Below are 15036 nucleotides of genomic sequence, written 5' to 3' on the forward strand. Positions count from 1 at the left end.
TAGGAAATTTTCCAAATATTTTTTTTATGTTTTGAAAATTCGGCGCAAATTTTTCCGAAGTTGAACTTCTGCTCATTCTGTTTATATACACATAATCCCGCAAATTGTATAGACGAGAGACGCGTTCGGTCGCACAAGTATTGTTGTAATACTTTTTTAAATTATTCAATTTTTGAAAAGTTTATTCAGGTCGGATATTTGTAATTTGCGCTGATGTATTATTTGTTTTATATTATTTGAGATGGCTTCCCAACTGTTACTTAGGTGAAAAATATGATGCTTTTATCTTGAAGTATTTGCGAGGGACCGGGAGCTATTCCATACTGTCGAGAACAAAATCATGCTTGATTGGCTATCTCATGAGAAAGTAACAGTTTTTATGATCTTAATACCGATGACAACATAAATCAACGAACGAATTTTCAAACTGGACCCATTGCTAAAATAGCTTCTTTAAACCAAAGAATCAGCTTTCAATACGAACAATATAAATATGTTATCCGAAGTCGTTTTGAGCAGTTCAAGGCCGTAGCTAAAACGAATATTTTAAGGTCAATGTTGCGCTCACCACTATAAAGATTTTATACTCCCACATGAACTTCACTGAGCGATTGTAAATCTATAACACTTCCAGTGAAAACTATCGTACATTTTAATATTGTATTTCATTTATTCCGCAAATGAAATCGTAAATATAAAAAATAAGATAACGTAAAAACAAAGAATGACAGTAAAACATGGAAACACGAGTGGAAACACGAGCCTTTATCTACATCTCATCATTGTTTCAATTGTACAAAATCGTGAAAGGTTTTATAATATTGATTCCTGTCGTCGACAAACTTGAATATCATTCTGTTTAGCCGCTTCTTCCGAAATTGAAGGTAACTTATTTATAAAGCTTTGTAATCTTTTCAAAATTCACATCATGACAAGTTCTATTATTTTCCGTTGAAGTAAATTCTTTAAATTCGGCTCTGCTGTTTTAGTTGGTTCAATTTCCTCGACAATGTTGGAAATATTTTTATAAAGACATGTTTTTGTTAATAACTTCTTTGTTAAGTTATTCTTTTATTAAGTTATTCTTTTATTTATCGAATGAATATTGTCTCGAAGGAGTAAACATATCTCTACCGCAGTATTCAATTTTTATTCCAAGAAATTTTTGTCTACGATAAAAATGTATCAACTTGGTAGCGACACCGTTTAAGAATGATTCGTTTTCCTAAATAACTTATGATGTTTCAATGATATGTAAAGTTGTCATTTCCTTGAATCGACAAGACTCAATTATACGAGAATATCGGTCGGAGACCGAATGACTTATCGATCGGAGGTTAGGGGGACCCCTAAAACAGCGCTCTTACTCCATAGTGACACCGTGTGTCCCATCACTAATTAATTAATAACTCGCAAATTATACGACATAATTCATCGAAAATCAATAGGCTTCTGATCCGAGCTGTGATGAATGCACATGCAAAATTTTGAGCAGATTTAACCTTGCTTTCGTGAGATATTTGCGTGCATCTAACAGACAGACAAACAAACAAACAAACAGACAAATACTTATCAACATACTCACCGATCTTATGATCGATAAGTAATGAGGAGTAATGTAACAATGCGGCAATGATGCAAAGTTCCCACTCTCGTTTTGTATTTTAAAAATATATCTCTTCATTGGTTTCCGAATTATAAGAGTGCTGACGTTTTTAACAATATATGTACAACATGTAGAGTTAATTTAATTTTACCCGGAAATATGTGGTTGAATTCTTAATAGACTTAAGGAGTATATTAATTATATATTATATACAATAAGAAACGTTCAATTTAAAAATTCGATGTCACTGCACTGGTTTTACAACGAAATCGTTTATAGCATTAAAAATGAAAAGGGTTATTTAGTTTTAGGTAGAAATATGATTCCAAAATAAAAATTGTTTTATTTCATCTCAAAAGCATGTCGATTATGCCATGGGTGTAATCAGTCAAGCAATGAAAATTAGGAAAGCTAAACAGTTTACGGCTTTATATAAAAAACTCATTTCCGTACCACAAACTTTTGAAATGTCGAAGCATTTTGCCATTTTTAATTACTTGGGTGATATTCTAATATTAATTAAACGATTATAGAAAAGGGGAAAACTTAATAGTCTCATCATTTCATTGCAATTGCTTTATGAATTTTCTTTTACGATATAAGGAAAAATTATCTGATATTGAAATATAGCAAATATCATCGTGTTTATTCTAAAAATAATCATATTTCATGAGCATTTATGCGTTTAAAAACGTTTTAAAACAGTTCTGCACCAGTTTGCTTGTTTTTCTTTTTTACTCAAACCCTCGATATTTGAGTTTAGACAACAATCATTTTCGAAGACTTATAAATAGACCAATTAGGTTTGCTTGACATAAATCACCCGCCATTGTTGATTACAGTACTTAGAATTGCATTCTCAACTGATGCTTAAATAGTAGTCAGAAATGATTATTAAATTTTAATTATTGAATGTTCGTGTGCTTTGAGATTATTTAGGATCTATAAAAAGTTTTGATGCGTTTTCAATTTTCAAAATTTGAGGCCGAAATCGAAAACACATCTCTGTGAGGACAATATATAATCCGATCACACTAAAAAATAATTATATAGAATTAACTAAAGCATCCGCCTAGAAGACTTGTTTAAGCAACACGATCCTAAATAAATTAGTATCATAATTACTCGCTATATGCTGATTTACAGACATCTAGTTTGCGGTTGCGATGGCGTGTTAGTTAGGGCGTTCGTAGGCGCCGCAGATGTACGATCTAATTTTCATGTCCATCATCTCATACAGGATAAAATATGTTGTAGGGTAGGCAAGATCGGGCCAAAAAAGTTTGTTGTTTCAAATGAAGTACCTCTCACCCAATCTGTTGCTCTTTTTCTCTGTCCATCACCTTTTAGTTAAAAAATGACCCATTTTTTTTAAAAAGCATCAGCCAAGAAATTGAAAATGTTTCGAAGACACAACATACGTTTGCACCATTTATTTCAATCAACTTCGTCTTTTAATTTGTCGTTATCAAAAAATAAAAATGAAAAAAAGTAATGGCGTACCCTGTGCTTAGTTGTATAGCACATGTTTAGAAGTTAGAACAATGATATTAAACACTGCCAAAATGAAACGATAGACGCCAGCAGCGATAAAGAATTTAACTTTCTGAGGCATTGTACTATTACAAATCCGTAATCTTTTTTTTTTTGATAACATATTTTGCAGTACAATATGCATCAATATGTCCATTGTGACTAATTTAAAATGTTTTTTTTTCTGAATCTGTTGGTGCTGTCGGGGTCAAAACAGTATTTTCCCATGAGTGTCAATAGTTCTGCTAACTTGTTTATTTGAAAGGAATATTCGGAAAAAAACATGACTAGATAACTCGATTTTTTTATTTGAAATAAGGGGTATAAATCGACAAATAAAAATGACAAACCCCATAATTCTCTGATGCTCTGGCGAGTGTCTTATCAACCATAATCAAGACATGCACTCGATATTTCTATGAAGAATCATTTTGCCACGCGACTTTAAACATCTTTCCGTTGCCGAAGCAATCTAAATTAATTGCACGAGAATAACTAGCAAATAAATAGCGCTGTTAAAAGGAGTTGTAGACGTTTAAAGCAAGTTAATTCACTACAATTGATGATTTTTAGTCGTATATCTCGATTCATTTCATATTCAACTGTTCATACTGGACTTCAGATAACACAAGATGAGGTGTAAGAAATTTCCAGCGTTAAAAAAACTTGAACGTTATCAAACTATTGCTATTGTACTTCCTATCCTACTGCGGAAAATAAGATTTTACGGTCGCAGACCAAATAGTGTTTTGTTTTATAAGTCCCTGAAACGCATAAAATTGTTTATTTACTCTAATACACGGTTTCCTAAACTTTTTGATCATAGGCAGCCTTCGGACAATTTATAGATCGCTCGTGTACCCCCAAAACTCTCTCATATTATCGGCTCTGATATTTTCTTTAGCTGCGACAACTATTACATTTCCTCTAAATTTGCTGGATAAATATGGGAACACTGCGTGATCAGTTCTAATCAAACCCATGACAATGTAATCCAAGCTTAATCAAACACTACAATCAAACTAACAAAATATCGACAAACTAAACCAAGCAATCCTGTATCTAATTTGATGAATGAATATCTCCCTCTATTTTCAGTCAATATAAACATCAAACTATTTCATGAGGTGAGTTACATGCCGATGTTTGAAAGCTTTTACTTTTCATTTGAAGATTTAATACAATTTTGAAGAAGAAAATGAAAAAATAAAAAAATATTTTTCTATTTTTGAACGTCTTGATACATAAAGAATATATTGACGTTTCTGGAAAGTTTTTATCTAATCAAACCCGATCAAGCTAGAAAATGCATCGAGAAATACTATGTCTACGTCTATATTGTTCATTCTACTTACCTATACATAAATATATCTTAAAAACTTTTTTGGCTATGTGTGTTAGAATACACATCGTTCTTGATCTATCATAAATTTTAAATGGTTAAATTTATTCTCATGCTCCCCAGTTGGATAAACAATGACATCTTCAATACTGCAATAATCTAGCCCTCCTCCAAATCAAATATCTTGATGCGCCACTGAGTTCAATACTCAAACATGATACTATGTTGTTATTGTTGTTTGCATTTAAGTTACCGTGATTCTGCATCGTACGTATTCGAAGTCAATTTAGTAATTACGCTTGATTGCAATTTATGTACATCCAAGCACTGTGTACCGTTTCAATTCAATCAGTCAACTAATTGAGATCGGCATCTTGACAGCTTGTATGGTGTTTTGCATGAAATGCTGATGTGACTGAGGATGTTGAAAGTTTGATAACAATACACAATATATAAGTAGGTTTTAGATTTCTAACTTTTGCACTGAACAATCACTGAACATTGAGTGATGGTCAAACTTTAAGCGTATGATTGGCGATAAAAAAAAAAAATTGGTACTTCAATGTGAATAGAAGAACAGTCGTGGAATAAAACTTAAAAACAATGGGCCAATCGCTCTTACGCGAGATAGAATTCTCATATACATTTGAATTTTTCACGCATGCAAGCTGAAATACACGCAAGCATCAAGATATTAGATCATTAGATGTAGTCACTAGTCAGCAGTCATACGGAATACTTTGATCACTATAGTTTGTTTAATATTAGGCACCATTAGTGTACCAAACTGCATTGCCTCTCAATTTCAATTGTCGCGAATATGAAGATTTGACGCAAATACTTATCTGGCTTTGACATGATGATAAGCATAATCAAGAATAATTTCATAGTTACGAGGTCACGCGCTTTATCTCTCTATCTCAAGAAATATATTCGCAACAGTCTTTTGTCTACATCTTATCATTGTTCCAATTGTAGAGAATCGTGAATGATTTGTAAAAATCGATTTTTGCCGCAGACAAAGTTGAATTATTTTCTGTATCTCAACAACTTTGATCAAGACATCAATTCTAAACATTGCTACCAGCTATTCAGACGCCGGTCTGAAATTTTGACTGATTGAAATAAACACAGTACTTCTGATTTGCATTTCATATTGTGTATACTATTTTCAAATATTGTTCGAAGAATAAATAAAATAAGAAATAAAAACAACGCACTTGCTGAACTCGATTTTTTTTATTAATTTACATTCTGTATTACTTACTGTATTGTTTTATCTCAAAACCCAATGCGAAGTTTCAGATTGCATACGTGAGAAGTTAAAATGATTTTAGGCCAAGCGCGGTGTTATCAAGTTTCATGAAATAAAGGAGTTGCATTGTTCTAATTGGCATCGGCGTCCAGCTAGAAAATACATAAATTTATTTATTAAAATGATTGAAATTGAATTCGCAATGTTACTCCAGCCGAGTGAAAAGACTCATCATGTCGATACTAGGGTATTTAAGTTAAAACGTTGTTTGGCCATATGACTACAGGTTGAAGATATGCGATTTCAAACTCATTCACATCTTCCCGTTCAGAGTGTAATAAATTGTCGTAGGCCAAAGGGAACGATTCCAGACCCTCCGGTAACATTAGCTTCTTCCTTATATAAGCAGCCACTCATATATATCTTAGTTCATGGCATATTTTGAAAAACGTATTATTGAAATGTACCACTAAAAAGTTCTCCTTCGCCTTATGTCCCACCCCATTACGTCAATTCCGAACCATACTTTTGCGGAACAGTTTGTTTACTTCTATGTTTACCTCATTTACCAATATGTTAATAAAAAAAAATATAGTGCAATACGGCATGGTTTGTGGTAAACTTTGATCAATTGAAAGTTAGATGAAAGTTAGAAGTGGTAAAATATTCATCTTATTTTGATGGTTTGGATTGTACCATTACAAATCAGGAAGCTGTATTACCTGTGACATCATATTTTAATGTTTAATTCTTGTGCATCGGTATGCCCAACGTGTTTAGATATTTGTTATAAAGATATCCTATTTTTCACCATTGGCCAATTCCACGAAACACTGATGGATTGAAAACAATATGTTTTAGTCAATATTATCTGTATTATTACCCGCGATGTTCGTGGACAGCAGGTGACATCAATTGCATTCATGTAATAAGTCATTTGTGAGAAATCTTTAATTTTCTGTCGCGCCGGCTAATGTGCTACATCAATCACAATTAAGACGTGCAATTAATATTTCATTTAGGATTATTTTGCCACGCGACTTTCATGAGACTTAGTTTTAAATGTAGATATTTATCCAATTATCTATGACTTACAGTTGCTCGGCAAAAGGTCATAGCTGTTTACAAAATATGGCTTCAATAATTATGTTTCAAAAACTATATTTTAATTAGGGAGTTGCAGTTTTCACTTGTAGAAGAACTATACAGATCAAGATTGCCTCAGCCCATACTTAAGTATATGAAATACTAGGCAACGATAAACCAAAGAATAAAGAGGTGGATCTATCATTTAAATGAAAATAAAAAAACTTCTTCAAACTACTCTACTCAGATCAAACATTGATAAGTAAAATACAATTGAAAGTCCACAGAATGCTGTTTCCAATTGATCAAGAGACCAGGGATGGCAAACACTTCGATCACGATTGAGCGATCGATGGCCACATACTGAGTGTCGATCGCGTGTGATATTGAGTGAACCTGACAGAATGCCTAAAAAAAAATTCAACAAATATTCGAGCAGCGCTTGTTTTGTGTTTTATTTTGAAGAAAAGTTTTAATAGAACATTTTGTTTTGTCACTGAAAGGTTATTCCACTGAGATTCAAGTTGGTTGAACAAGACTCCTAGGCGGCTGCTTTAGCTAATTCTATTTAATTATCCATACTTTGATCGGATCAAGTGTTGTTCGCAATAGGGCAACGTATACGATTTTGGTTTGGATTCAAGAGAATTACAAAGAATTACAAGAATTACAATTACAAAGAAACATCAAACCTTTTTATAGCTTTTTGAAATTGTAAAAAACCTCAAAGCACACGAACAGTCATTAATTAAAATTTAATAAACAGTTTTAGATCAGTTCTTAAGTATATGTTAAGGCTGCAATTTGGAATATTATTAACAATGCCACGCTTCATTTGTGTCGGAGCAACATAATTAGTCTGGGAACAAGCTTTGAAAAACAAATGCAATCTAACGCAGCAACCGAGAGAATGAAATAATAATAAGGGATGTCGAACTATAGTGAAACTGTTAAAATGTGTATTGTCGGTTCATCTCAAACAGAACCTACGAACTCTACTTTCACTTTCAAAATCACATATAATCAATAATGTTGAAGTCATTTTATTAAATTAGATTCTTTGAATAAAATTTTTTGCAATTTTTACACTACTACTGCGAAATTATACCATCAATTTCTTCATTTTACTTTTCAAAATTAAATCTAGTTAGATCTAGTCTCAGACCACACATCATTCGAAAATGAAATGCAAATAAAGTCGTGGAGGACCTTTGTCTAACTTTTAAATCAAATTTGTATTTATGACTAAATACTAGCTATTTAGAAAAAAACTAGATATCTTCTTTAGTACAATTCCCTCTCCAATCATCCCTTCTTGTTCTTCATTTGGCTCGAAAAAATTCACTCCACGTATTGACAATAGGCGTTTGAATCTTCATAAACAATATTGTTTAGCCCTTCTCTTTCTCCTCTCTCTGAAGACTTTCGAGGCTAAATACACTTTCTTTTAGAATAAAATAAAACATGTTTTATATCGCAACGACATTTACCTATGTATTGGCTATGTTAAACTTTTTATACTGTTGGAAGAAGTCATGATTAATTATGTGACGAGCTACAATGCTGCATCTTATTTTGCATTTTGTTTATATCTATATAAAAAAGTATTCCATCTGAAATTGCAATTGGGATTATTCATATAAATAAATACAGGAAAGTATTAACTATTATTACTGCTTGATCTATTGTCAAAAATAAATTACTTAATGTGAGGTCTATATTCATTGATGTGCTGTTGATTGATGATAAAATATTTTATATTCTATATACCCTAACTGACCGATTCCATTTCTGTCATTTGTGCATTAGCATTCGAACAATTCTTAAACCGATAACGAGATATTCTTCGAAATACTACAAAACGAGAGAGAAAACACTTTTTCATCACAGTCAATACTATACCATATATAAAGAACCGCTGGACGCATATGCCTACAAAATATTCTGTTCAACGAGACTAGTATCAAGTTTGTTCGACAATATGGCAATCCTGCAGATCGTTGAAATATCTGGAATTATCAAGGAAAGCAAATCAACGAGCGAGTCGAAACATTCAAATCGTGGACAAAAGAATAGAAAATCAAAAATAGAATCGACTTATGGAGATACCGTTATTACTGGACAATTTTTTTCTGAAAAACTGAATCATAAATTGACAAAGAAGTCAACAAGAAGATCATTTCTTCATGACAATTTATCTAACATTGCCGAGGAAATTGAACCAAATGAAATACCCGGGATCGAATCCACAAATTTACTTCAACGGAAAAGAATGGAACTCATTCTTCGCCATAATTCTCATTCTAATCGATGTTCTTCAAAATGGCAGAAAAGACTCCCAAGATATCAGAATGCTTTGCCTATTATTTTGGAAGAAAGGACAGAACAGAATAAAATTCAAGTTTGTCGACCACAAAAATCAATTTTTTCAAACCATTCAAGATTTTGTACTATCGGAACAATGATAAGAAGTCGATAATTACTCAACTTTGATGTTTTTTTATGCTTACGTGTTTTTATTTATTTACTATTCACTTAAAATATATGCAATACAACAAATAAATGTCAGAAAATTATTCTTTGAGATTTTATGGGTGTTAGACTTGGTATGATCAGAAGTGTTTATATCACGTGGGTACGTTAATTGTTATATTGGGAAAGCGCGTAAATCTCAACACAATATAAATAATAGCAGCTCACAGATGGCTACTCTTGTGTCGGAATAGCCAGTCAGAAATCATCATCCCCTGCCAGTTCCTACCACGGAGAGTTTCCATGAGATATTCCGCACCGACAAGATTCAACCAAAAACTCTTTGATAGTAAATGTCTAGAGAAATGAATTTGTGAGTGTGTGAAACATGCATTTCCAACATTATTTGCAATTTTCGAATTCATTTTGATTATCCGTAGGTTATGCGATTTTGGTTCAGCCCCAAAGTCCAGTTATTGCGTTTACAGTCGTTAACAGCATTCCAAGTCATCGAAATATCTCAATTTTTCATTTTAACCAGGCAGATAACAAAAACAATTTGCGGTCGGAGGTGCAAGATGTTTTTTTCTATAAGATGCAACTTCTGCTGCGTAGTTCCCGAAAATAAGTTTAACTTACTATACATTTTAAACAACAGCAGGTTTAAAAGGTGGTAGGGTACAGAATCATCATATAAACATATAACTTAATTACTAAATCATTGCATTAACATCAGATCACAATCAGAATAATATCTTTATCAAGAACAACTACACGATGAACAAAAATCGTATTATTTCTGACTTGCATTTTAGATTCCTGTGATGAAAATAAATTAAAATAAAGTCAGCTTCTATAATATTTCATACCACATATTGTCGGTATACGCATTTGTTCTGTATATCGATCAATTCTTTAACAATTATTCAAGAAACAATAAAATAGATCAGTATAATAGGTTACGAATTATTCAACACATAACTCCATATTAGTACCATGAAATTCAATTATATTTATTACATATTTAGATTCAAGTTAAATTGAGTTCAGTGAACAGATGAATTTGTAATTATAAGTATTGATTTATCTCAATTGTTTAAAATACCACCTAACTAGCTATGTTGTTTCAAAATGAAGAATAAATAGATGAAAATGAAGAATTATAAAGTAAGTCCAGAATAAATTACAAGCATAGACATTTGCGTCATTACATAAACAGTACTTGAATTTCAAGTTGTTGTTCAGAGTGAAATAAACTAATTTATAAGTAAAAATATGAAACGCAAGGACGACAATCGCGTTTGTTGTTATATATTATTGAGTGTTATTGCAAAAGTCAATTCGCTAAAGCCGATATGATTTCACGGTAAGTATGAGCACAAGCAAGTATTAGTTGCATTGGTACACAAACTAAACGTGGAGACCTTCTAAATACGTGATTTTTGATTATTATGTGAAATACCGAAATGCGTTTTCTCCCTGTATGTAGACATTATTTGCAGAGATTGTGCTTTCGGCCTCAAATTAAAGAGGTTCGACACATAGATATATTGTTCGTTCATAGAGACACACGACTTTATTGAAAATAAATGGTAATTATACATGTTAAACTATAATCTGTAGTTTCATGTAAAGTACTGGACTGTTATAACAAATTGAAAATAACTTTCGAGGTTAAATTTCAGTCCATAACTTGATTATTGAGTACCCACATCAAAAACATTTAGTTTCAATCTTATAATAAAAGATAATTTGCCTGTGACGAATCTTTAGTTTAAATTTTAGTCTAATATTCATGTAACGACGTCATTTTTTCTCTGGTACTCGGATTTACTAAAAACACATTTCATATTTTTGGACACCAAGACTTATACTGCTTCAAAAGATAATGGTTATTTCCTATGAGTGGCACAATTATAAATTTGTTCTATTTTTACATTATCAGCACGTAAGTGATGGGATTCATCTTCCTCTCTTTTTGTGTTAGCGAATCCGCTGTAAAAATTTCCTGTGTGTTTGTAAACACCAGATAGATCCAAACACGCTTTGGTATTTGATTTATAAATGCGGCCTACTATTCTGCATTAACTCTCCTTAGCTGTGCCTGACATGCATAGCTATCTGGTGTTCCGAAATGACAATGCGGCCGAAATGACCGCAGAGATATATTTTGACAGAAATTTTCTTGTTATGAGAATCACCAACCTGCAGTCTTATCTGCCCGGCCAAATCCTGAATTCAAAAAAAAAGTTCTGATTTGCATTTCATATTATGTAGACTATTTGCAAATATTGTTCGAAGAATACAAAAATATAATTTAAAAACAATGCACTTGCAGAACTCGATTTCGTTATTGATTTACATTCGAGAAAATTTGTCTGTTTTTTGTATCGCCATATCTAAAAACCCAATGCGACGTTTTAGCTTGCGTACGTGAGAAATCAAAATGATTTTAGAAAACACAAGATATATATGTTTCTATAAAGCAAATTCAATATTTATCGAAACCGAGTTGTGGTTTCATCAAGTTTCGTGAAATAGTAAAGTTGCATTACTCTTTTCGGTGTGGCTGTCCATCTAGCAATTACATACATTTTATTTAATAAAATTATTGAATTTGCATTGTTGATCAAGCGAGGTGAAAGGGCTCTACATCGTGTCGATGCTATGGCATTTTAGTTAGAACGTTGGTAGGCCGAACGGCTACAGGTCCTCTTGCCACGCGACTTTCATGAGACTTATTTCTAATTGTATATATTCATCCAATTATCTATAACTTAAGGGTGTACTGCAAAAAGTCGTCGCTATTTACAAAATAAGGCTTCATTACATATGTTTTAAAAACTATATTTCATTTAGTGAATTCCTCATCGTGAAATGTTAAGATGGTAAATAAATGTTCCCAATGAACAAACAAACTGATGTGACTAAATAGATGGGATGGCCAACACTTCGATCGCGATTGGACCGTCGATTGTCAGATTCTGAGTGGTCGTTCGCGTCTGATATTGAGTGAACGCAGCAGAATGCATAAAAAAAAATTTTCAACAAATATTGGAGCACCGCAAGTTCTGTGTTTGAAAAGGGATATTTTGTGCAAGCGCAAAAGATTACAAGTTTCGTCACTGAAAGTCGAATCCACTGAGCTTCAAGTGGGTTGCACATGACTTCTAGGCGGCTGCTCCAGCTAATTCTATATAATTATTCCTAGTTTGGTCGGATCAAGTATTGTGCAGAATGGGGGAATGTATACGATTGTGGTTTAGATTAAAGAGAATTATAAAGAAGCATCAAAACTTTTTATAGCTTTTAAAATGTTAAAAAACCTCAAAGCACACGAACAGTCATTAATTAAAATTTAATAAACAGTTTTAGATCAGTCCTTAAGTATAAGTTAAGGCTGCAATTAGGAATATTATTAACAATGCCACGCTTCGTTTGTGTCGGAGCAACATAATTAGTCTGGGAACAACTTTTGAAAAACAAATGCAATCTAACGCAGCAACCGAGAGAATGGAATAATAATAAGAGATGTCAAACTGTAGTGAAACTGTTAAAATGTGTATTTTCGGTTTATCTCAAACAGAACCCACGAACTCTACTTTCATATCCAAAATCACATATAATCAATAATGTTGAAGTCATTTTATTAAATTAGATTCTTTGAAGAAAATTTTTTGCAATTTAATTGGATGAATATTATTTTTTATTTTTACACTACTACTGCGAAGTTATACCATCAATTTCTTCATTTTACTTTTCAAAATTAAATCTAATTATATCTAGTCCTAGATCACACATCATTTAAAAATAAAATGCAAATAAGGTCGTTGAGGCCCTTTATCTAACTTTTAAATCAAATTTGTATTTATGACTAAATACTAGCTATTTTCTTTTTATACTGTTGGAAGAAGTCATGATTAATTATGTGACGAGCTACAATGCTGCATCCTATTTTGCATTTTGTTTATATCTATATAAAAAAGTATTCCATCTGAAATTGCAATTGGGATTATTCGTATGAATAAATACAGGGAAGTATTAACTATTATTACTGCTTGATCTATTGAAAAAATAAAAATAAATTAATGTGAGGTCTGTATTCATTGATGTGCTGTTAATTGATGGTAAAATATTTATGTTTAATTTACCTTAACTGACCGATTTCATTTCTGTCATTTGTGCATTAGCATTCGAACAATTCTTTTAAACCGATAACGAGATATTCTTCGAAATACAAAACGAGAGAAAAAAAACTTTTTCATCACAGTCAATACTATACCGTATATAAAGAACCGCTGGACGCACATGCCTACAGAATATTCTGTTCAACGAGACTAGTATCAAGTTTGTTCGACAATATGGCAATCCTGCAGATCGTTGAAATATCTGGAATTATCAAGGAAAGCAAATCAACGAGCGAGTCGAAACATTCAAATCGTGGACAAAAGAATAGAAAATCAAAAATAGAAACGACTTATGGAGATACCGTTATTACTGGACAATTTTTATCGGAAAAATTGAATCATAAATTGACAAAGAAGTCAACAAGAAGATCATTTCTTCATGACAATTTATCTAACATTGCCGAGGAAATTGAACCAAATGAAATAACCGAGATCGATGCCACAAATTTACTTCAACGTAAAAGAATGGAACTCATTCTCCGCAATAATTCTCATTCTAATCGATGTTCTTCAACATGGCAGAAAATATTTCCAAAATATCAGAATGCTTTGCCTATTATTTTTGAAGAAAGAACAGAACAGAATAAAATTCAAGTTTGTCGACCACAAAAATCAATTTTTTCAAACCATTCAAGATTTTGTACTATCGGAACAATGATAAGAAGTCGATAATTACTCAACTCAGATGTTTCTTTATGCTTACGTGTTTTTATTTATTTACTATTCACTTAGAATATATGCAATACAACAAACAAATGTCAGAAAAATATTCTCTGAGATTTTATGGGTGTTAGACATGGTATGATCAGAAGTGTTTATCACGTGGATACGTTAATTGTTATAATGGGAGAGCGCGATAATCTCAACACGATATAAAAATAGCAGCTCTCAGATTTTGTCATTGTGTATAGATATTCTTGTGTCGGAAAAACAATTCAGAAAATACCATCCTCGATAAGTTCCTACCACAGAAAGTTTCCATGAGGTATTCCGCCCCGACAAGATTCAACCCAAATTTCCAAAAGACTCTTTGAAAGGAAATTTCTAGATGAAGGAGTTTGTGGGTGTGTGAAGCATGTATTTACATCACTATTTGTTCGGATTCATTATGATTATCCGTAGGTTATGCGATTTTGTTTCATTCCCAATGTCTTCTTATTGGTTATACAGTCGTTATCAGCATTGCATGTCAAAAAATCTCAGTTTTGCGTTTCAAACATTCAGGCAGATATATGTTGCCTACGAGTCCTGCTGCGTAGTTCAACAAGGTAAATTCAACTCACGATAAATTTTATACAACAAGTTTAAAAAGTAATAGGGTACAGAATCAGCGTACAAAACATATACACTTAGTTACTAGATTATTACATTAACATGAATTCACAATCAGAATATTACCTGTATCAAGAACAACTACTGGATGGACAACAATCGTATAATTCGTTGGCTTTCTGGCTTTCATCTTAGATTTCTGTTGCAAAAATAAATTGAAGTAATATCATCTTCTATAGTATTTTATACCACATATCCCCTGTATACACATTTGTTCTGTATA

At 32.2% G+C, this 15036-nt stretch overlaps 1 long non-coding RNA gene across 1 annotated transcript; it reads right to left on the reverse strand.

Annotated features, from left to right (window-relative positions):
- Positions 1-1793: 1793 nt before the first annotated feature.
- Positions 1794-3735, reverse strand: LOC144430772 (uncharacterized). The gene is made up of 2 exons (XR_013479712.1): positions 3490-3735; positions 1794-2949 (listed from the first exon to the last, which is right to left on the reverse strand). It is a non-coding gene; the product is annotated as an uncharacterized LOC144430772 (long non-coding RNA).
- Positions 3736-15036: the final 11301 nt, after the last annotated feature.

This window comes from Styela clava, chromosome 12 (assembly GCF_964204865.1).
Source record: "Styela clava chromosome 12, kaStyClav1.hap1.2, whole genome shotgun sequence".
NCBI lineage: Eukaryota > Metazoa > Chordata > Ascidiacea > Stolidobranchia > Styelidae > Styela > Styela clava.